Source organism: Acipenser ruthenus, chromosome 5 (assembly GCF_902713425.1).
Source record: "Acipenser ruthenus chromosome 5, fAciRut3.2 maternal haplotype, whole genome shotgun sequence".
NCBI lineage: Eukaryota > Metazoa > Chordata > Actinopteri > Acipenseriformes > Acipenseridae > Acipenser > Acipenser ruthenus.
Genome location: NC_081193.1, coordinates 43,921,279 through 43,947,171, shown reverse-complemented (window position 1 = coordinate 43,947,171; position 25,893 = coordinate 43,921,279). Strand labels below are relative to the sequence as shown.

At 37.7% G+C, this 25,893-nt stretch overlaps 1 protein-coding gene across 4 annotated transcripts in view; it reads right to left on the bottom strand.

Moving 5' to 3' along the window:
* Positions 1–13,859, bottom strand: part of LOC117403291 (serine/threonine-protein kinase PAK 5-like) — a 130,378-nt gene extending 116,519 nt beyond the window's left edge. For 2 of the 4 annotated variants that reach the window (XM_034005331.3, XM_034005332.3), the window contains exon 1: positions 13,703–13,859. The gene's annotated coding sequence lies outside the window, so the exon portion shown is untranslated. The remainder of the gene's footprint in view (positions 1–13,702) is intronic. The other 2 variants (XM_034005334.3, XM_059024258.1) reach the window with 2 other exon arrangements.
* Between the last annotated feature and the right edge of the window lie 12,034 nt (positions 13,860–25,893).

The following is a 25,893-nucleotide window of genomic DNA, read 5'->3' as shown; positions in this document are numbered from 1 at the left end:
TCATAATCACTACTAATATTAATCTCCCTGCTCCCTCCTCTACTACTGATACTGTTATCTCCTTCCGTCCCAAGAATCTGCTGAATCCCCTAAAATTCTCGGAATGTGTCTCTGCATCCCCTCTAAGTGGTACTCTTCTGTCCTTGGCTGATGATGCGGTGACCCTCTACAATGCCACCCTTACTCATATCATCGACACCCCGCTTACAACCAGAACCGTCAAGAAAGATCGAAGCTGCCCCTCCTGCCCTCTCCTCCTCCTTCTCTCCTCTTTCCATTGCTGATGTCTGCGGCTTACTGTTGAAATCAACTACTGCCACATGCCCCCTGGACCCCTGGCCGATTAACCTTGTCCGTCTCCGTGCTTCTGATCTTGCTCCTTCCATTATGCACACTCTCAACCTATCCCTGGACTCTGTCTCAGTTCCTGCTGCCCTTAAGATTGCCTAAGTTACGCTAGTACTCAAAAAACCCTCCCGCGACCCGGCTGACTTTCCGTCTAATTTCCGTCCCATCTCTGAATCTCCCTTTTCTCTCCAAAACTCTCGAAAGGGCTGTAGCCAGTCAGCTGATGAAACATCTCACAGATAACAATCTGCTTGAATCTCTAGTCTGGCTTCCGGCCGTATCACATTACTGAAACTGCTCTGCTCCGGATTGTGAATGATCTCCTGCTTAATGCTAATGCTGGTGCTCCCTTGCTCACCTACAATGCCCTTCATCACACAGGTCCTGAGTACCTCCTCAACTTGCTGACCCACTATGTCCCTGCCCGCAAGCTGAGGTCCTCCAACTCTGGCCTACTTGTTATCCCCAAGCAAAAGTGCACCACACTTGAAGAATGCTCGTTTAGCTTCATGGCCCCGACTCTTTGGATCTCTCTCCCAGCTTTGGTGCGTGATGCTCCCACTGTCACTCACTTTAAATCAACTCTCAAGACCCACCTGTTCTCTCTTGCTTTCCATGCTCTTTAAACCTGATATCTGCTATTAGCTGCTGTGTTGCTGTTATTATTTAATGTATTATGCTACTATCATGTATTATGCACTTTTTTTTCACTGTACAGCATGTATTATGCATTTCTCTGTATTTAAAGTATTATGGATTTTCTTGTTGTTACTGCATCATGAAAGGCGCTACATAAAATAAAATTTGATTGACAGAGGTCTCCAGAAATCATAGTGTTGGAGTTCAAACAGAATTGCAATATGAGGTTGGTATAGTAAACATTTACAGCTTTGATAAATCATCAAAACCATGCCAAACAGTAACTGGCAACTAAATATTTAATAGCATTTCAGCAAAATCAACTGAAAGACACTGAATATAATTTCAGGTTTCAGACGTTGGAATGCAGTCTTCCCTACAGTTCAAACCGGATACCAGAGTAAAATGTTGTCAGGCTAATATTACCTCATCAGTTACAAGCAGAAGTGTTACTGCAACGCCAGTTACTGCTGATGGAGGTGTTTCTTTTCAACTACTGACAAATATGATGTGTCCCAGTGAAAAGGAACTTGAGATTGAGGAAGAATTTACGGAGGTACAAGATAATGACGCAGAGTATGTTCTTGGTGATGATGAGACTACGGATGATGAGATTGAACACATGGATCAAAGGTCAGTCTACATTTTTGTTAAACATAAAATCATAGTTAATTCCTTTTCCTAAAAAAATCCACACATTTCACATTTAAATCCTTCTGTTTTATTCTAATTGTGGACTGCAAAATTTTAAAAAAAAACTAATATCAGGTTATGCTTTTATTGCAGAGATGACCTTCATGGCCACAAAAGAATGTTCATTGTGTCTGCATCATGTTTGATGTCCTTATGTGCTTTGTGTGGGTCTTCCTGCAAAGTTTTGCTTAGGTCAAGAAGAGGAACCGCAGTACTTATGGAAAGATTATGTGACCAGTGCAAAGAAAAATACTGCTGGTGGTCACAATCGTTCTTGGGCAGCAAACCTGAGGACAATCTTAGAATTGCTGCGGCTTGTTTGTTCTCAGGTCGTAGCCCAGCAAAAGCACTGAACTTCTTGCACCATGCTAAGGTAGACTAATAAATTAAACATTGTTTGAAATTAATGTTTCTAGAAGATATCAACATCCTTTATTATGTACATAGTAAGGGATTTTAATGATGGTTATTGTATGTGTAATGATAAATAAAAACAAAACTGCTTTAATAGAGGAAGCTCGCTTTAATAGTGATGCAATATTTTTTATATACTGTACCTGCAATAGATAGACAGTATTTTTTTTTTTTTAATATTGTGATTCTATTACTACATTTTAGATTCCTATTATTTATTTGAGGACATATAACCTTATGCAGCACTGCTATTTGGTTCCAGCAGTTAATAATACCTGGACAAAGCTGTGTAGTAAATTTGGTAGACGAGATAAGAGCATATGGAGAACCACTGTATTTGGGAGGAGATGGTTGCTGTGATTCCCCCGGTCACAGTGCAAAGTATGGGACCAACACTCTGATGGATATTCAAAGGAATAAGGTTCTAGAACTATAGCTGGTTCAGGTACAGTTATTTAATAACATTTACAAGAACATATACAGTACTACTATTAATTTCAGCTAATATAAATATGAAATAAGATATTGTTTAGCACCTCAATAATTTTATCATTTTTTGATACTTATTTCAATCATGGTGAATAAGGCAAAGTTCAAACCTTAGAATGTAAAAGGTAACTGAAAATGGGGTGTTCATTTAGCATTTTAAACAAGGCATCATTAAACAGATTGTTTCATTTATTTCAGTCAAATGAAACGACAAGCTCCAATGCTATGGAACTTGAAGGACTGAAAAGATGCATGGCAAAGCTTCATCAAGACCATCTAGAAATAAAACAACTAGTGACAGACCGACATGTCAGCGTTAGAAAGTTTATGAGAACCAAGTGCCCTACTATCAACCACTTTACTGACAGCTGGCATATTTCCAAAGGTTGTAGTTTAAATTAAGGTTAAACTGAATTGAGCACACACATTATATAAGTTTGTATAATTACATATTTATATTTTTGTGGGTGTTAAGGTATTACAAAGAAGCTTCTGGCTATATCTGTCCGAAAGGAGTACCAGACTGTTAAAGACTGGATTTCATCCATTATCAACCATCTGTATTGGTGTGCGACAACAAGTGATGGCAATTCTGACCTGGTCATTGAAATGACATCCATTTCCATGAGAATGACCTGTTTCCCCAGTGTGCAACTGGATGACAGGAATTAGTTTAGAAAAGGTTTGGATAACATGATTTGAAATAGTTTATCAAATATTGAAAATTTAAATTTCAAAACTTTATATTATTTAAAATTGTACACATTTCTACCCTTTTCCCATTTTCCTAGGTAAAAGAGCTCACAAAGCAGTGTAGGACATAGTTTGAGATACAAGGTTGTGTAATGACATAGCCAAATTGTCACCAAATGACCAGACATCAGCTCTAGAGTCATTCCACACAATTATCTGCTTCTTTGCACCCAAGTCGACACATTTCTTTTACCCACAGATGCAGGCCAGGTATACTTCACGATGCCAAACTTTTGCTAGTATAAACTACTGAAATTGCAATTTTAATAATCCTAAGCATATATTTAACTGTTGATATATATATATATATATATATATATATATATATATATATATATATATATATATATATATATATCAAGAGACAAAACAGCAGTTATTAGATAATTCTAGTTTCTGTGACTTGTTCTTGTGGGAATGGGGGGAAATTGAGTTGAGAAGCATTTCAATTAACAGCTTTTTATCAATTTGGATTTTTTATTTTTAGATGTTATCTGGCTGCATTACATTTTAATGAGAATAGTGGACGAGTGCAACTTGTGACAAAACAAGGGACCAGCAGTGGTCAATTTCCTATCCGAAGTACAAAGGAGGATGAGCAGTTGTGAAGCAAGTGAAAGTCCCCATCACATATGGTATTATATACTAATTCTTTTCATTTCATGTAGCACCTAGGAATTTAATTAAAATAAATGTGGAAATATATTTTAAATCTAACTAAAGCAGCAGGAAGCAAGGTGTACACAAGTAATTATAGTAATTTACAGTAAATTGTGTGCTCTGCTCTGTAGAATAAAAACATAAGTAGTAGCTAACTTTGACTTTGAGTTCATAAACCATGTGGGGAGTGCTGCTCTCCATTGTTACCCTGGTTTGTTTACCAATTATAAACGTTTAGACTTTTGTATCTGTAATACATTTTCACTCTTGCAGACTATGTTGCTACGCTCTGGGAAGAAGTGCTGCGTCTGAGTGCCATATATCCGACATATGCACAGGCCGCACTTGAAGTCAGTACAGCCGTTCCCGAACCATTAACAGCACAGTTTGATCAAGCTGAGAAGAGTGAGCTGGTTGCTCAACAATACAGTGGATTCCGTTGAATTTAATAAAGAAACAAATGCTTGTGTATTGGTTTTTAATTATATTTAGGGATTGTGATTTTCGGTTTTAACCGATAAAACCCGATAAAACACCCCCGTTACAAAAAAATTAAATCGGTGGATAGCCAATAAACACTGAAAAAACTGTAAATGGTTAATCAATTCATGCTGACTTTACTCTTTTCCCATTTAAAAAAAATAAAACCTACTACAAAAAGAATAATAAATACATTTTCCAGTGATGCTGGGCAATGTCCCGCCTTCCTGACTTGTATCTATTATTGATTTGTTCTGAATACTTTAAACCCACCCCAACTACTGAGTGACAGCACATTCCTACATGTCTATTGGAGACTCCGCTTGCGAGATTTAAAATGAGATTACAATCAGGAAGGAGGCTTGCTATAGGGATTTAAAGCTGTATTACAGTTAAGATACAGAGGATTTAAAACAGAATTGTGGCAAAATGTACAAAAATGCCATATAAAAAATGAAGGCCCCGAAAAAACCAGATTCACATAAAAATCGAAAATAGCTAAAAATAAGCACCAAAAAAAACAATTAATAAAACCCAAAAAACAGAAGCCCTAATTATATTTACTTAATTTTTATTTAAATATTGCAATTCAAAATATTAAAATTTAATTTGAAATATTTTAATCAATAGCTTTAGTGGGCATACCTCATTGACTGCCATGGGTGACCATTAGCTTCATTATACCAAATGTGATTACTCTTGGTTACCATCTAACGCTGGCAGTCAAAAAAAAAACATTTTTAATCCTTTATAATAAGTAGGAGATTGAAAAGATATTAAATAAAAAATAAAAGATTAAAAGATCTTCTAAATGAAAATGTATTGTTTTTCTTTTTATGTGCATGTGAACAGGCTGGCTGTAGGGGTGACGTCAGGCCAGGAAATGAATGAAAGACACATAGCAACTGCGGGCGAAACTGAGACGAGGTGGCGTTCAGTGTTTTATTGTAACATAAAAGGTTTAAACAAAAAACAAAAACACTTTGACAAAACAAAACGGCACATTGGCCAAACAAACAAACAGACGATAAACAAGTATCGTGCTGGTTTATAAGCCAGTACATTTTAACTGTTGTTTTAGTTTTTAATACTTTTTACCTCCTCTCCACACCCATTCTCCACGCAGCGAACACACAACCCCGAGTGAGTAAAACATGCAACTACATTAAAAGACTATTAAACAAAACTATTAAAATTAATTTTTTAAACAGCGATAATGCCCTCTCAGTGACAACTTCGACTCCTGAGGCATAACTCCCGTTACGGTCATTCAAAATGTTTTCAAACTAAAGATTCAACAGTTGTGGTTTTCCCAAACTGAAAAATTGAACCAAAACCGGGATATACAGAAAATTACAAACCGAACAATACCAACAAAAACCAAACCAAAACCTAAAGTGAATTTTTTTGTACAATGTAAAAGCGTAATTTGTCTCAGAACTAAGCCAGCTGCATTTTCAGGAGCTCATCGCCAACCTTGCTACACGCAAACGGTTCATATTAACTTTGATGCTGCATTCTATCAGCATATTGATTGAATTCAAGTGTAACTGCCTAATCCATAGAGTCAAATGCATTACAGTCGTCTCCGCATATAGCAACACCTCCTAGAGAACACTTCGGCTTAGGGAACAACCTTGTGGTGAAATGTAATTTTCTCATTGTAAATGCTCTGCCCAGAGGAACAGGAACTTCATTTAAAAGAACACCTTTTTGGCACAGATACCGATTCGTTGGTAACTGATTCAAAACTGATACAGTACTGTTTTGTAACCTGATAACTCATCATCATAAAACTAAAATTCAAATGGTTTATTCAATATTTTCAAAATTGACTTGTCATTGCAAGAGTAATCTAGAGCTGCTGCATTACTACCATATGTAGGGGTGCTTTGTTAACTGAGTTTGTCAGTTAGTTGGTTTATTATTATAATTTATTAGCATATGCTTGCCTATTGCTTGTCTCTTACTTATTCTGTTAATTTCATATGTTGATGCACATGCATCATGACACAAGTAATAAATACATTTGTTTTTATTGATTCACACCGAGATTGGCCTTGGCATATTGTGTCCAGTGGTCAACTCTGTCTTAGAGAACACTTTAGCTAAGAGAACACTTTTCTTGCTTCCCAAGGGATATTCTTTTAGCCAGAGACTACTGTATAATAACAGGCTAAAATAAACCAGCTTACTAAACGAGAACTCTGTGTATGTTTTTGGGTGCACTGACTGTGGGCCTGAGTTCTAGCTTGTGTTTTTTGCTGACATAAATCTAAGTGACATTTTAAATTATAAGTGTTTCCTCATCAGAATCTATTTAAAAATGCTGCCAAACATCTCAGTTACTTTGAAGCCAACATGTTGATTAAATAACTGCAATTTTGAAAGCCACGAACTGCAGTGACTTGCACATTATTTGCCACTTACAACCAATCACAACAACAATGAGGTTATCAGGAAAATAATAAATAAAAAAGGCAACATTTGTGCCATTTTTATGATAGAAGATAACTTCTCATCTTCTCATGCTATTTACATATTCACTGCAAAAGACTATTATTATTTATTTCTTAGCAGACGCCCTTATCCAGGGCGACTAACAATTGTTACAAGATATCACATTAGTTTTACATACAATTACCCATTTATACAGTTGGGTTTTTTCTGGAGCAATCTAGGTTAAGTACCTTGCTCAAGGGTACAGCAGCAGTGTCCTCCACCTAGGATTGAACCCACGACACTCCGGTCAAGAGTCCAGAGCCCTAACCACTACTCCACACTGCTGCCCCTGCCACTATTTTAATATAATGTTAAGTTTATGTCCCAAACCCACAAGACCAACCATTACGCATGTGGGTACCTGAGGAGACTCCACACTTTCCCTGTCTATGCTGCAATGCCTAGTAGCTGAGCAGATAGGACATGTTTTAGAGTTACTTAATGTACCCATTGGCCACATGGCTACAACATGCATCATTTCAAAGCTAATTTTCTCCAGATCAAGATTAACCCTGTTGTACTGTGCCACTGTGGTCCAGTTTTTGTAAAAATTGGTTCAAGCAATAAAACTACACATTGAAAACATTAAAATCATTGAAATTACAAAACAAGCTCTGACTTTACCCTTGATCACACCATTCTCACCAAAATTAGTATGGTGGGTTATTGAAACATGATAGTTTTGATTTCACTTAGAGGCCTTATCTATAAAAAAAATATTGACCCTTTTCACCCCAAAAAAGAGGCAATTTTGACTATAGAATTTGAAATATATGGCCAGTTTTAGTCTTGTAATAAAAAATGTTAAACAAAATGCTTAATTCAAATATATAAAACTAAATACACAGGTCTTCCTCATCATATGAAAGACAATCTGGACATATCAGAGTCTCCTATTACCAGTAGTGCCCTTTAACGTTTCATGTATTTTTTCCATTTTGCTCCCCAACTTTCTGCTCTTCCAAAATAATGTTCCACTATTCCAGAATTGGTCTTTTGCCAAGCACTAACTATTGCAAATGATCATGAAGATGTTAACATGGAAAGTGTGCTTGCTCACCCTATCGGACCGGTACCTACATCTCTATTTCATGAGGATGGAACTATGAGAAAATCTAATAAAGCTGAACTTGGACATAAGCTGGAGGAAGAAGCAATACAAGTAACCAGCCTGCCTGAATACAAAAAAGGCACCACATTATATATCAGAGATGCCATGGCTGTTATTCAAACAATTCAAGAAGACAAGTACAAAACCTTTTATGAACTGGCATCTGCTTATCTCGATCAGTTAATCAAAGGTTTTGAGAAGGCCAACAGAATAGCAGATGTGTTTGATAGGTATGATAATGAAGCACCTGTCAACGCAATGGAAAGAGCTAGTGAGCAGAAACAAGATCTGGAAGTAGAAAACAATACCAGGTTATTGGTGGATGAGTAGTTCCTCCATGGAATATATTCATCAATGTAGCTGCTAATAAGCAATCCCTGTCGAGATTCCTCAGCTCTTATATACTTGAAAATGCTCCACAGCATGTTTCATTTAATCCAGATAGGATACTCTTACTGGCTGGTGGGTTTCCTGACGCTGAGGTCACAAAATGTGTTGACTGCTGTGACTCAACATCTTCGTTTTTTGGAATAATTCAAGAAAAAGGCCCAGACATGTTTAAAGATCTTGTAACGCTCGGGGGAGATTATGAGGAAGAAATTATCTATTCAGCTTGCAAGTTGACAGTTATAATGTATGACCCTAAAGATAAGAAAAACAAAACCCATGATCATTTGAATAAACTGCGTGTTAAACTGTCAACAAAAAAAGAACACTGGACTAGCAAAGTTACCACCTTGTGAGGACAGTTTTAAACAACATGTGAAGTGAGCATCATGACAAACTAAAATTTGGATGGCATCCCAAGTAGCCAAGCCTAATTTAGGATCTCCACTAGGCCATGGGTGAAGAATGGAAGATGCTGGCATGGTGCCAGTGTTTTTTGTAGGCCTGGCAGCTTCTGAGCTGTTGCAGTACTAGCAGTCTCTGCTGTTCTTTAACAAGGTGCAGTTGTCGCCAGCAAAATCTGCAAAGTATTGACATGTGCCCATACCAGGGAGAGGAGGGGTGCTGTAATCCCATAGCAGTTCATCAACTTGATAATGAAACTGCTGAAAATGAACATTAACATTATAATTTGGTTGACTGAGTACCCGTCAATTAATAGTGTTTAAAAAAAAAGAAATATCCAATAAACTATTTATCAAAAATAAAAGTTGTTTTATTCTTTCTTTTCAGAAATAAAGCATTAGAGTAGCATTGTTTTGTGTACCATAGTTTTGTATTGCTGCAAAGAATTGGGAGTGATTATCATTTTAAGAATTCAAGAAACAAATAAATGTTGATGCTAAATTCCAATTATATTTTCCCATTTATTAGTCAAATGACTTAAAGTACAAAATATAGATATCACTAAATTAAGACTTAAAGGTCCCTGTGTTAGAACCAATACATTTGATTAATAAACTGTATCATACAAATACAAATCTCAAGATTAATCAAACATGTAACAATTTGGCAACATGTATATAATAATATTTTCTTACTACATTCTGTTGGAAATTCTGTAGTCAAAATTGCCTCTTTTCTGGGGTGAAAAGGGTCAATATTTTTTATAGATAAGGCCTCTAAGTGATTCAATTGTGTCAAATCTCAATAACCCACCATACCAATTTTGGTGAGAATGTTGTGATCAAGGGTAAATTCAGAGCTTGTTTTGTAATTTCAACAATTTTAATGTTTTCAATGTGCAGCTATATTGCTTGAACCAATTTTTACAAAAACTGGACCACAATGGCACAGTACAACAGGGTTAATCTTGATCTGGAGAAAGTTAGCTTTAGAATGATGCGTGTTGTAGCCGTGTGGCCAATGGGTATATTAAACTCCTTAAATAAAGCCTTTTTTTCCAGGTTATCTGCTTGGCTATAGGTAGAACATGTCACACTTTATATACCGTACATAGAATGCCCAGACTGTGAAAAACGACTTGACTCATATCACATCTTTATTTGTGGTTTGGTTACATTCTAAAAAAGACATTTGTATTTTACATTGGAAAGAAGGCTTAAAAAAAGGCTTCCATTAGTTTTTGGACACACATTTGATTATAACTTTTATAAAAACAGGAAATGTATTATTATATAATTGAGGTGTAGGCCTACGTATATAATAAAATGTTTCACAAAATTGTATTTTTTTTCACAGCAGCTCAGTTAATGAAGCCACATTCCAGATCACAGTTACTATATACACCTTAAATAAGCTCTAAATAGCAAAGCCTGGAGGTACAGAAAATTATGTTTATGAAAATAACAAAACCATGAAGTCACATGTGCCAAATTGTTCAATGATTACAAACATTTCTCAATACTGCATTAACAAATGGTGCTATGACAATATCAACATCAAAATCACAGCAAAGGCAAACACTACAGGCTATCGTTTTCTTAAGGGGAATGTCTGTTGTTCCTTATTTGCTAGCAACTTCTGACTCCCACTTTTTCTTCATTGGTCAGCACTAACAGAATTCTGCCAGCGCCAAGCTCAAACACCCTTCAAAATCCCAGCATGACGGAGCAATCCAACGCAAACTTATAGCACCTTGCCCTCAAAATCTGGCCCAAAATGAATCATAAGGTTGAAATAATGCTGTTCATATGAATGTGTAGAATTTGATGCTTACAGTACTTAAATAAAATCCATAAGGCGATAACATTTTGTTTATATGTAATAACATGAATTCTAGCCACATTTAATAACATTTAAATAAAATGTATGGTGTTGATTTTTTGCATGGACACTGCCGAAGACAGCAAACGCAACAATCAGACTGTGCATACCAATCAGTCTGTGGCCTGTACAACTGGTTTGATATTACACTTAATGAAATGAAACCCACAGGTAAAATACTGGTCAGGATTCTGATTGATAATGCTAGCAATGTTTAGAGTGTCTTTATCTATGATCAAAACAGGAGTACCAATAAAATTCAAATTTTACAAACAAATACCGTATAGCTTTGAATTAACACCACAGCGTTTATTTGAAATTGCTAAAAACAGCTACACCGCTAATTCAAGGGTACTATGGTTTTTGAAACGCGCAATTTTTTATTGAGTTTTTTTACGGTATATTGAAGTTTATTTCTGCAGATATAACTTAATCAGGACGACGAAGAAGTCCTACAACTTTAAACTGAAAGCTGTTGAGCTTGCAGATCAGATCAGTGTCTGACTAGGTGAGGACGCATACCAGTGGCTCTCCCCTAAACAGCAACGCCACAGCGAGAGCTACACTAGCTCCCCATTGACGCTGCAAAACACCACACCCCCACTCTCCGGACTTCCTGTCTGGATCAGGATTCTGCAGCGTCTCTTATTAGCCAAAATACTGTGCATACAATCAAAACAGAAATGCATTTAAGAAACTTGAATAATAATCATACAGCTCCTGCATTACAACTAAAATGTATTACTTGTCTTGCTAATTCATAAATATATATATATATATATATATATATATATATATATATATATATATATATATATATATATATATATATATTTATTTGAGTTCTGCTGTATTCACTCCTACATCAGTATCAGTACATAGAGCTGTGTACCTAAGGTATTTTTTTTTTGTTTGGTTTCCATAAAATTTACAGTAAAATACTGGTATGCTTCAGTGTGTAATTGTATTCTTTAATCTCATTTTATTCAAGTTCATTTAATTTTGTTTCTATTTGTAATGTTTTGCCATGCTGTGTTTTGAAAAGAAATTACATGTGTCATTATTAAGAGTGTAATTTATTCAAGGGTGGCATCTATTACAAATCTGATAGGTAATTCGAAGTAATACGGTACTAAAAGTTTTATTATTAAATTTACTATTAAATTATAATTCAGATGCTTAAATATACAAAAAATGTAAAATGCAGTTTTGCTGTATGACAGTATTATTTGGACATTTCTTTACCTTCACTTGTACAATGCACTACGTACAGTGAGCTGACACTATAAGTTTAACGACATTTAAAAACATTTTGCCTTGAGTTATACATGACATACTTTTGCTGGCTATTCTAATGTATCTATAAAACTAAACTGGGTGTTGATATTGGTGTATTTTGATTGAATACTGCACATGTATCTTATAATAGCTCATGTATGTTCTTTCTATTTTCCAGCTTCTTGACCTTCTTTATTAGACCCTGGATCACTGAAGGTTACTACTACTGTACCATGCAAAAGTGTACTGTATCTAACTTAGAATATTTTCCTTTCAGATTTTGACAACAATGGCGCTGTGTGGCCCTTGGTCAGGACCAGGGGCAGGATGACACAGTGACAATAACTCCCATTTCATGTTGACACTGATAAAAAAAAAAAGAGCTATGAAGTGCTGCCTTGTCATTATGGTTGAAACACTCTGAAGTCACTAAGTGTCTGAATGCCAAAATCATAACCATGATGTCATAAAACTCCCTGACTGCATGCTAAATGACCTGCACACACACACATACACGCACACATACACACAAGCACACACACACACACACTTTTTTATATTTTAATATGAATTGAAGACATTTCTATTTAAATGGAACTTGGTGGTACAGTATGTTAATACACCAGCATTTCAACTTTTAGTGCTGTTCACCACATTTTTTTTGCAGCTATGAAGGGGTACACTATAAAACCTGCCATTCTTAAAGGGGTGGTCCCTCCTGGGTAAGCTTGAGGCATGGTTTACAATGCAACTGATTGTTCTATCCCTGCAATTTTAAATTATGTCTTAACATAAAGCCAACTGCTATCTACCGTATATTATTTTAAGTTATCTATTTTTGCCGAGCCTCTTAAAATCAATTATGTCTCAATTCCAAAGCACCACAGAATCTCTATTTAAACTAAGGCAAATGTTATCTTATTTGCATATCTGCTCCTAAGAATACTGATATTGAACTTAGCAGCTGTCTGCTTTGCAAATAAGAAATGTGTTGCAAAGGTTCTGTATTGTACATATTGGATGTTGTATGATTTAATCTGTGCATGTATTTTATATGTAATCTTTATTATTATTATTATTATTATTATTATTATTATTATTATTATTATTATTATTATTATTATTACACCCACCAATACAACCATGACCAGCAAATAATGGATGTACACATTTGGTATTACCCTGAATTTAAAGCCTTTCCACCTATAAACAATTTTGACATAATGCAAAAACAAACATATTGCCACAAAACATGCAGAATATAGCCAATAATCACATAGTGCGCAAATCCATTTTTTAAATGACTAATTCTTACAGACCAAGCAAAGTCTATGGAGAGGTAGCAAAAAAGAAAGACAAAAAACACATCTAACGTTTTTATTTTCGTTTGCCACAATCGAGTGTCGTGAAACGTGTACAGAAATATTTATAGAGCAAATCCTGGCTGCATATTTGTTTATTGCTGGGTATCTTGGGAACAAGAACAATCGCGTGCTGTCAAAAGAGAGCTACAGTGCTGTTTAAACCCGTTCAATAGGAGAGAGCACTCTGCAAAGCACTCTACCCAGCGAGCAATTTCTGGCAAGCGTTATGTCTATGTCCAAATTAGAAAAAAAAATGACAGATATGAAAACAACCCGTACATAAAACAACCAAGCTTACCTGCTGTCTTTGATTATAAGCGTTACATTTCTTTTATTTCTTTTTTTCTCTCGGTTCCGTTATAGTACTGTCAGCGCCATGTTATTGCTCTCCTGTGTGCATCCCTTATTGATACGAAGACAGTGTGCTACATCCGGGCTGTTGTTGAGCTGTGCTTCAAGCTGCCAAGCAGTGGGAAATAAGAACACCTGGATCAAGTATTGATGATGATAATTTGAGAGAAACGTGCAAGTGCGAGATAGTGAGCTGTACAACACATGATTTGGTTAATTATGAATGTATGTTACTGTTTTACTTTTTATGGATCTAGAAGCATATACAGTACAGGATAAGCTTGTCAGGTGCCCGTCACTCAACCTAGACCAGTGTGGTCAGGCAATTCCTGGTCTTGGACGGTTTCCTGGGGTATTGTGCTCTCTGGCCTCAATTATTATTTATTATAGAGCTATTTCTACAGCATTTTACAATTATGATATTTCCATGTAAATATCAACATTTAGGTGGTTAGGGTTAAGAATATTTAGTTTGTACAGCATGTATCACGTTTTTTTTTTTTTTGTCACACAATAATTTGTTATTTTAATTAATGTCTTGATCGAATACAAAAAACTATAATATTTCATAAATTCTTTTGAATCTGTATTCGCCTTGCTTTCAAAAGCTAAAAGTTAATAGAGTTTAAACAGTTTCATTCTATCTTTTAATTTAATTAAGATACAACAACCAAGAAACACTGAAACAACTTTTATTATTAGTAATCCTAGTAGTATTCAGTTGCTTTAATATTTCAGTTATGTTCTACTTCACACAGTAAGCTACCAAATTAATCTAAGTGAAAATAAATTTTGTAAAACAAAAATAAGGGACTTGGTATATAGTTAAAGTTAAGAAATTGTGTTTTTTTGTTTTACTGTTTGGTAGAGATGTCATAATATCAGCTGTGAAGCCCATTTAGTGTCTTGATTTACACTGCCTTATATTAGCTTTCATTTGTTTTAAAAAAATACACATCGGACTGTTTTGAAATGTACATTCCCCAACCTAAACATTATCACAATTAGCTTAGAATCTCAATAGTAACAACTTCAAACCAATGCAAACACCTTTAAAAATCAAACCCAAAAAATACTGTAAAGAATGCATTTTTAAGTGGTTAAAATGGTAGACATACTATAGATTTGATGTTTCATGTGTCAAACTATCAACCCCCTTTCAGCTTCTGCTGTTAAGTATCCAGTGCACTATGGATAGTCAAAACATTGGTGGTTATTCAAAAATGAAATACTTTTTTTATTATGAAGAAATAAGAAGATCAATGAAAAAAAGTCCATATTTCAAAACTAGTGAAAGCTTATTTATTAAAAAGTGAAATAATTTGTCAGTTGTAAGCTAACTGTTTAATCTTCGTACAAATCTTACATTTTTTCAAGATCACTTTATGTAGCTAGTGTATTTGAAAATAAGTCCATTGTTATAATGGGAGAAATGGCACTGTGCCATGTTTAAGACCATCATGACATCTTAGCTAAATGCTCTTATTATTGTTTAGTTCAGCTTTCCATTTCTAATACAGCACTATAGAGCAGCCTTCTGCTCCTTGTTGTTTTTATATTACATATTTGACTCTTTAAGTTTCAATCAGATGGATGGCGCTCAATTCTTAAATCCAAGGATGTTAATAGGAGTTTTTAACTGAAAAGGAAGAGGCATTGTTCAATAGAGGCCATGTTTACAACAACAAAAAAGGACATTGCCTTGCTTTATCAGGAGAGTTTACAACAAACTTCTCTGTGTTGTGCAGGTGGTCATCATTGTCTTTCAATTGCGATGGGGCTATGTTAAGATGGTAAAGTTTATTGAAAATAAATACAGTATAAACACTTACTGTTAACCATATAGCACAGAGCAGTCTCTTACAAAAAACATGTAAGTGCAGTAGATTAAGCACATACCATTTTTGTTAAATCAATTTAGTCTCCGATACAGATCTATCTCCCACTGCCTATTGAAATCTGCTTTGAAGTCTGTCGCTTCTAAAAGGTAGAATTCTGCCCATTCTGTAAATATATGATATTGGTATGGTATTAATGTAACTTCTTTGTAGACCATAAATTAACCCATAGCAGGTGGTTGGGTTATTATGAAATATAAGATTCAATCTTGCATTGCTTGCATTAAAAATTATATTCAGCGAAAAAATATATAATGAAGAGAAGGTAGAGTGGTGGGAATCAGACCCACAACTAGGGGTTTATAACCAGCTGGTTTAAGAAGATACAAAATCATACCTATTACAAAATACAGGTTTACTGTGGAGAAAAATTGCATGTGTGTGTGACATTATCAAAAGTCTTTTTGGAATTTTATGAAATATGATTTAGATATACTGTACCCCATAGGCAAATTATAAAAAGTGGTGTCACTGTCACAACCCCATCAACATGTTAAGAAAACAATCCAGTTTTAAGTTCCATTTTCAGGTACATTACTGTACTATCCCACTGTTAACACATTCCTCATGGAATATAAAGGTATAACATTACCCAAATTTAGCATTCATAGTTCTGGGCACTTTAACTTAAAGACACGTTGGTATTAAATATTAACGTGTGCCTAGGTCCTTAACAGAAGCCGGGATTTCTGGTTCTTATCACACTTACATGAAGCACTTTTTGAGTTCTCCCTACCATGACGTAATGAATGCAGTAAACTGCCTATCAAGCCAAATTCGACTGGAACCCCCCCTTCTGGTCAAAACACCTTTTATCAAGCACTTTGCAAAAAATATATTATGTGCAGTGTAGTGTTGTGCTGTACCTTGGCAAAAGGTAGATTGGCTAATGAAGATTGGGATAATTGATCTTAAAGCCCTTTATACAGTAGACTTCTTTTCTACATCGCTACATTTATTGCTGAATTAATTTACTTAGAAAATGTATCTAATTGTGTTGTCGTTTTCGTTTGCACAGAAGAAGGCTAATTAAAATTACAAATATTTCCTCTGTGGTAAAATGTCTCCTATTCATATAATTTTGACTATGCAAAGTTATTTTGGCACATTAGAATTATTTTACAAATATATATTTTGACACTCTGCCTGCTTATGCTCTCTGGGCATCGTTACTGCATCAAGCTTTGAATAACAAAATGGTCTGTTCCTGGGGAAAAATAAAATAAAAAAATATTAATGATTCATGATTATAATTCAGAATATCAAAAGTAAGGCAATTGGCAGTAATTATATCTGTAATACAAAAACCATTGTGCTTTGTGGGTGGGCCAAACCACCCACAAAGCACAATATATTTTCATGCCGTCCAACTAACCTCTCCCTGTCAACTCCTGCTAATTTTACTGTACCGTCCCCCTGGACCTCTTGCTCACTTTCTAGATGAACTCGACTATCTCCTCTCCTCCCTCCCCTCTCTGTCTACCCCAACTGTCCTGTTAGGTGACTTCAATATCCAACCCCAGCCACTCTGTCAGATTCATCCCTCTCCTTCACTCCTTTGACTTCTGTCTCTCTCCATCCCCCACCCCCCCCACCCCCACCCACAAAGCTGGCCGTCAACTGGACCTCACCTTCTCCAGGGCCTGCTGCCCCTCCACCCTCTCTGTCACCCCCCTGGACCTCTCTGATAACTATTTCATCTCTTTTTCTCTGTCTCTCTCCTATCTCCCTGATCCTCCTACCCCCACTGTCACCTCTTGCTGTAACCTCCGCTCTCTCTCCCCCTCTGTCCTTGCCTCCACTGCTCTCTCTCACCTCCCTCCTATCGACTCCTTCTCACAACTCTCTGTAGACTCTTCTCCTCCCTCGACTCCCTCTGTCCCCTCACCTCCCAACCTGCTCGCCCCTCCCCTCCCCAACCCTGGCTCTCCTTTGCACTCCGCTCAGCAAGAATCACACTGCGATCTGCTGAAAAGAAATGGAAGAGAACCAAACTCCCTGCTGCCCTAGACCTCTACTGCACTCCTCTCCTCCTTCTCCTCTACTCTCTCTTCTGCTAAATGTACTTATTTTCAATCTGTAATCCAAGCCTCCACTAACAACCCACGTAAACTATTCTCTACCTTCTCCTCCCTCCTAAACCCCCACTCCTCTTCCCTCTATCTCCTCTGATGACTTTGCCTCTTTCTTCTCTTCTAAAATCTCAGATATCCGCAAACTCTAACACCTCTCTCTCCCCCGCACCCCTCCTGCTCTAACCCCTACACCCACTGCATCCCCTACTAACTCACCCTCCTTCTCCACCTTCTCTCCCGTCTCAGACTCTCACCTCTCCTCCCTGCTCCAGGGTCACAAACCCACCACGTGTGCCCTGGACCCCCTCCCCACTCACCTCTTTCAAGCTGCTGCTCCTGCTCTACTTCCCTTCATCTCATCCCTTCTCAACACCTCTCTCCTTTCTGGTCTCTTTCCCTCTGCCTTCAAACAAGCCTCTATCACTCCCCTCCTCAAAAAACCTACTCTCGACCCCATCTCCCTACCGAGCTACCGTCCTGTCTCCCTCCTACCCTTCCTCTCCAAAACCCTCGAGCATGCTGTACACGGCCAGCTCTCTGCTTTCCTGTCCAACCACTCTCTGCTCGACCCTCTCCAATCTGGCTTCCGCTCTGCTCACTCCACTGAAACCACCCTCCTGTCTGTCACCAACTCACTAAACTCTGTCCGAGCTGCCTCTCTCTCCTCTGTCCTAATTCTCCTCGACCTCTCTGCTGCCTTTGACACTGTCGATCACTCTATTCTACTATCCTCTCTCGCTGACCTGGGAATCTCTGGCACTGCTCTGGCCTGGTTCTCCTCCTACCTCTCCAACCGCACTTACCAGGTAACCTGGCGTGGATCAACCTCCACACCTCGTCCTTTCTCAACAGGAGTCCCCCAAGGGTCAGTCTTGGGTCCTCTCCTGTTCTCTCTCTACACCCGCTCCCTGGGCCCCCTCATCACATCCTATGGTTTCTCATACCATTTCTATGCTGATGATGCTCAGATTTCTCTCCTTCCCCACCTCTGACTCCACCATCCCCTCCCGTATCTCTACCTGTCTGTCTGCTATCTCCTCCTGGACGCACTCGCATCACCTCAAACTCAACCTCTCTAAATCTGACCTCCTTTTCTTTCCCTCCTCCTCCTCCTCCTCCTCCTCTGATCTCTCTATCTCTGTTCCTCTGGAATCTACCACACTCTCTCCCTCCTCCTCAGCTAAGAACCTCGGAGTCACCCTGGACCCCTGCCTCTCTTATTCCCAGCACATCTCCACTCTGGCACGCACTTGCCGATTCTTCCAGAGCAACATCCATAGAGTCCGACCCTTCCTCACCAACTACGCCACCCAGCTCCTGGTCCAGGCCTTGGTACTCTCCCGCCTAGACTACTGCAACTCCCTCCTGGCTGGCCTCCCTGCGTCCACCATCCGTCCGCTCCAGCTCATCCAGAACTCTGCTGCTCGCCTGGTGTTCTCTCTGTCTCGCTTCTCCCACGCAACTCCACTGCTCCACTCACTCCACTGGCTCCCGATCACCGCTCGCATCCAGTTCAAGACTCTTGTGCTAGCCTACAGATGCCTTGACCAGACTGCACCCAGCTACCTCCAGACCCTCATCTCTCCCTACACCCCCACTCGACCTCTCTGCTCCTCCTGCACTAGAAGACTGGCTCTACCTCCTTTACGCTCCCCTGCCACCACAGCCCGCTCCTTCTCCACCCTCGCCCCGCAGTGGTGGAATGACCTTCCTACAGATGTCAGGACTGCCCAGTCCCTAACTACCCTCCGGCGCCTCCTCAAGACTCACCTCTTCAGACAGCACCTGTAGAACTCCTCTGTTTTTCCCCCTGGACACATCACTCTTCTGCCCCCTATTTTACTGCATTTAATCCTGTACTTTAGATTACTGTAATCTGTCAAGTGTTATTTAATCTGTAGTATTTTGTATTTAATTATATCCTGGTGCAACTATGACTGACACTGTTATCTGCTCCATTATTGAATTGTATGTTGTCATACTTGTACTTGCTAGAACCAAAGTCATTGTATTTATCTTGGTCTTAATTGTATTATTTCTTGTACTGTGATTCTTGAAATGTATTTGTTTACGACTGTAAGTCGCCCTGGATAAGGGCGTCTGCAAATAAATAAATAAATAAATAAATAAATAAATAAATAAATAAAATAAAGTGTCACACACAGGTCTTGAAATCTGCTTAATCTTTATTCCTAGAACAGTACAGTATGCCAATTTTTCAAATGGCTTGTGTATTTTACTACTGGTACATCAATATCACTGTAGGTCACTTTTAGAACCCCTACTATGCCCAACGCTTTCCCACAGGAAGGATTCACTTTTCCTAAAGAAACATGGTGCAGGTGCTGGAGTTGGTGCTGTCATGCTTCTTGAGGATTTACTTCTAAGTCAATTTCAAACCTCTCACTTAGCCCTTGAGGCAGCTGTTAACAGTTTTAAGTGAAGGTCACTACTTTGATTTTCAATCTACAAAGATTTGTAGGGGCAACACATATCAACACCTATTAAATAATTTAGGTGTCTCAAGGATAGAACACTTTGTGTAGATTCATGTTTAATTCTTGGCACACTGTAAAAACTGTACACATCTTGCTACGCTTTTACACTTGTCAAGTAATTTATTTGACCCTGGGTACCTGGGTTGAATTACATAAATAAAGTAAATAACAAGAACTGACAAAATGTTACGTCATCACAAACTGCTGTATATAAAAGATCAAGGTATAAGCTGAAGATTCTGACAATGAAAGAAAGCTTAAAAAGTTATTTATCATAAAATACAACCCAGAATGCCAATAGTACCTCTGAACATGTGTCAAGTTAATTTATGTAAATATTACTTTATTCTTCCTAAATAATGTGTGACATATTTACTAAGCTTTTATTCCAGAGCAGATGTAATATTTTTATGTATTTATTTTGTATGAAAGAAAAGCCAGTCTTAGTTGTGTTACTTTTAAGTAAGACAAAATACTTCATATTTTTACTCTATCCATTTCTTAGTAAATCTGGTGAAGGAATGAGGTTATTCACATTAATACTCATGTACACTTTAAAGCTCAGACTATTAAAATACATAATGTAGTAATCATAAGAATGAAAGAGTAATTTGAAAGGAATTGACAATTTTTTTCAGCTTCATTTGCAAACAATTTAAACGTTGTCATGGAACCTTTAAGCAAATCAACCCAGGGGCCAGTTCCATAAACATAGACTAAGTCTTTGTCTTAATATAATTATAAGCCACACTAACGATAGACACTCAGTTAAAACGGTTGCATAAAACAGTCTTTCGTTAGACTGGTCTTAGTCAATTACGCAACGCATTCTGGGAAGTTTAAGACACTGGGGGGAAAAAACATGGCTGACGCTTTTCTCAAACAGCGATGTTCACAGTTCACAGTAAGTGAAAACGTGTGCTTCTTAGAGGAGTATAATACAGAAAAAGAAATACTTTTGGGGTAAAATTTTCCGAAAATTGCACTAACGTACACAAACACAAGGCGTGGGATAAAATTACAAAAAAGTTAACAGCGTCAACCCGCTATGTGTGCGGTCCGTAAAAGACGTGCAAAAACGATGGAAGAATATGGTAAAATATGTGCTAGGTGTGATGGTATTCATGAGTTCAGGGATTGTGAGGTAAAAGGTCAGTAAGTAAGTGTTATAACTGTGGATGTAAGCATAGTATGGCATTTAAAGGATGCGTGGAACTGATAAAAGCCAGGAAGAATCAAAGAATTACATTTGAGGAAAAAGTGACTTATGCAAGTGCTGTGAAAAGCTATAAGGAACAGGTGGTTAAAAAAACACTTCAAGAAAGGTACAGGTGGGGTGCTCCCGAGTGGCGGGTCGCCGGTTCGAGTCCAGGCTATTCCACTGCCAACCGTGGATGGGAGCTCCCAGGGAGCGGCGCACAACTGGCCGAGCGCCGTGCGCCGCCCGGGGGGAAGGGCTTAGGTCGGCCAGGGTGTCCTCAACTCACCGCACACCAGCAACCCCTGTAGACTTGCCGCTGCGCCTGCGTTGTCCTCCGACGCTGTAGCTCTGGGTTGGCTGCATGGCGGGCCTGCAGAGTGAAAAGAAGCAGTCAGCTGACAGCACGCATTTTGGAGGATAGCATGTGTTCATCTTCGCTGCCCCTGGTCAGCGCAGGAGTGGTAGCGGTGAGCTGAGCCTAAAAATACAATTGGACATTTCAAATTGGGAGAAAAACAGAGTAAAATCAATTGATATTAATGAATTAAAAAAAAGCCGTTCATGAGTGGGGAGAATGTGTGTTGTTGTTTATTACGGGGGTTGCAGAGCATTTGAGAATTGAACACCGTCTCCCCGAGTTAGGGTTGCCACCTCTCCTGGTTTAACCGGACAGTCCGGGAATTGCCATCTGTGTCCGTGTGGCAAGCCCGGAAGCTAAGCCTGGACACCTTGATGTCCGGTTTTTAAGTGAATAGCATAAGAAACACCAACCTTCCTAAAACATTTTCTTTGACATACATTAGTTGCTTCAACTATTATTATTAGAAAAATGTACTGTTTAGTACTGATCTGTACATTGTACTTTGTCCCCAACATTTGAATAATGCTGAAGACAACAAACATATCCACGTGATGTAAACAATCCAATTGAGAGGTTGCAGTCACGTGACCCAAGCAGGCACATACTTTTGTTCTACGAAGTGTCACGTAACTAGAATCTGTATATTTCCTGCAAAAACTTCAGTGAGTGACAGCTAAAAGGTTAAGATAAGGAGACTGTACTAAAAGGACTATGCTGTGCAAAAAGCAGCATTAACAATATGTAAGGTACGTGCATAACGATTTCTGTTCAGTTTTCAAGTTGCCTAAAATTACAGGTAGATGGATGCTGTTTGCAATTATTGTGCTTTTGAATATGTAAATGATGATGTTTCCTTGATTTCATATTAGTTCCGTAAAATAATAAATATAGCATAAAGCATTCTGTTAACGGTAAAGGCATATTTTATGTAAGAACTGGGAATCAACTACCCATTTACTTGTGTTAAACTGTATTACAGTGTACTGCAGTTTTGATAGACCAAGGCTAACTGAGAAATATATCTGGGTTTGGTCTGTGGAAAATGTGGCAACCCTACCCTAACAACTTCCTAAACATTAAAACGTTACAATACACTAAATGAACAGATCAAGCTTTTTATGATAGTTTGCAAAATCAGCTGAAAACTTTCAATACAATTGGGATAATACATAATAATTATTTAGAAAATCTTGTTCATCTTGTTGCTTGTTAAAAACAGTAACTTTACTGCTATACTACTTGCAAATGTTGTGAAATGGAAGTACAAACTTCATGGCGTGAAAGCTATGGTGTCTGCATTGCAAGCTGTATTAGAAGCATGTCTTGGGTTCGATTCCCACACAGGCTTTATATTGCAAACTTTAAAACATAAATAAAATACATTTAATTTGTGTAACAAACACATTTTTAATGTGAAAAAATGTAGTTGATATGAATGACACTTTCATTGAACAGACTTTTGCACACATAACTTTAACGTGTATATATACGAAGTGATATCTGAAACAAAAACACATTGGAAATGTGAAAAAACGTCAAGTTATCAAAAGTGCCCAGCCATTTAGAGTAGAGATATATCAAAAACACAAGCCATGTTTCAAGAAACCATAGGGGCAACCTTGCCCAGCACAAAGCAAATAGGCACAACTGTAAAACTGATGTGGGCCAAGGTTTCCCCAATTGTTTCTTCTAACTTGGCTTCTGTTTTTCAGGCACAATAAAAGCGGATCAAGAACATGAAAAACACAAGCTACGTTAGTTAAATCTGGTGGTTTTGAATTCTGGGGAAGGAACAAGGTTTGATGTGAATACTGGGATAAGTCCAGCACTAGATTTATTGATTGTTTCATCACAGTTCGGAGTGAGAGTGGATTGGAAAGCATTAATATCTGAAGAAATGGGAAGTGATCATTTTCCAGTAATCATTAGGGAAGCCTAAAATTGAAGAGCGGGTGCTGGGGGATTGTAATAGTGAAGATTGATAGTACTGCACGCCCATATCGGCAGTATCTAGTACTGCCGATATGGGCGTGGAGAGACAAGGCTGTATTGGCATCTGCAATGGCGAGAAAGTATACAGAATTGGTAATGCTGATAATGAGTGAATCAAGGTGATTGTGCACTGAAGACCATCGTTGAGAGCTTAATTAAAGCTTGCTTGTAACGCAGACTTAGAGTAAAATGTGGGCGGCTTGAACCAGCTGGGGGAGATTTCTCTAGCGGTCAGAATACTAGATACAGTTGCTGCATGATTGAGTACTGTACCGCTGCAGCTAATATGGAAGGTCGGCGTTGTGTGGAGTCGAAGAGTAGCTATGTTGGTAGGATAAAACAGGATACCGGGCAGATTTCTTCAGCCATTTCATCTGCTGGATTTGGATAGAGGGGATGCCATCATCAGAGATTTGCTGATTCTAGAAAGAAAATTGCTGCAGGTTTTCATCCGTATTCCAAATAATCGATTTAGATGTGGGTCTGTAGTGATACATGAAACGAAAAAACGCAGGATAAATGTGTTGGTGGCTAAGCATTAAATAGAGTAGATTTAGTTGATGAAAGATGATAAGATGCAGGGGGCCTAGCTCCACCCTCCTAACCACACTTGAAAGGTTAACATATCTTAGAAATGTGTGTTTGTGACAACCACGCTTGTCTGCATAATTGATTTATTCGCACGGTATCGTCTAATGATTTCTTTGTCACTAAGTATAGGCTATCTAACAGGTTTAAGTTTGTTCTTATGTTGGCATTAATTCTTACTAATCTACTGGTTGGGCGGCTTCTGCGACAATTAAGTTCCACAATTCTGTGAATTGCAGCCATACTGCCAGATATAGCAAGAGGGGGATGTTCTCGCAATGCATTTATGTACGTTCAGAGACCACAGAGCCGTGGGGAGCCTGGGGAAGCCTGGGGAGGGGGTTCAAAGAATAATATTTTTTCCTATGGTACCTGGCTGTGACATCTCAATTCAGCCTCTTCAAGTAACCATATTGTGATAATAGTATCTTCCAGATATTATTTCAGTTTCCATTTAAATAATTTGTTGTTACCTTATGCAAACTTTTTACTTATGCCCTCACATTATACGTCTTTATTTTACGCATTTGCAATTTAAGGTAGCCTGGCTTCAAAAGGATAAAATTAAACACTGGTCATTTTTTATTCTTAATAAAATTCCCTATTTCTTTTTTCTTAAATACAAATGTAATAAATTCAACATAAAGCAATACAATATAAGCTACTGTTTCAAAGCAGGAATTTTTAAACTAAACTTAGACCAGAATTTTAATGTTCGATGGCCCCCCCACTTCAAGTGGTGCTCTGGAGCTCTTGTATGTGTTCACAACTAACATCTCTCCTCACGATTACCCCAGACCACTCGTGAACCCACAATGCCATTCACAAACTACTTGACTAACAACGGTGTTCGGGAAACACATCAGATTTGACACGTTGCTCTTACGATGGTCTTACGATGTTCGTTTGGCTCAAGTTGCTTTTGGGAAACGGCCCCCTGGACATTGAAGCACAAGCTGGTTGTAGTCCTGGATTTCACCAGGATTCAGTGGTCCTCAGAGTAATTTGGGCATAAATTGATCTTACTTGGCTGTTTGCGGGCATGTTGACTATTGCATAGGTTCTTATCTTAAACGCTGCCTTCCCGTGACACACACACACACACACACATATATATATATATATATATATATATATATATATATATATATATATATATATATATATATATATATATATATATATATATATATATATATATAAACATTCAAGTTCAAATCACAAAGCGTGATGGAAATTCACCTGAAAAAAAAAACAAAAAACCTGTCCTGCAGACCTGCAGTATGTATTCACTTCTGATATTATTGACCTTATCCTGCTTGATGGAAGAAAATCTCTGTTCTTATTGTACACACACTCTGAACGCAAGACCATTTCTGTATATTCTTTTGAAGAGTGGGTTTAAACTGTAAGTGTGAGTAGTCAGCTGGTTTAAACTGTAATTTTAAATTTAAATTTAGAATAGCAAATACTTTTTTTTGTTTGTTTTGTTTTTAAACAGTCGAAAATAGTGTTAATCAGTGGC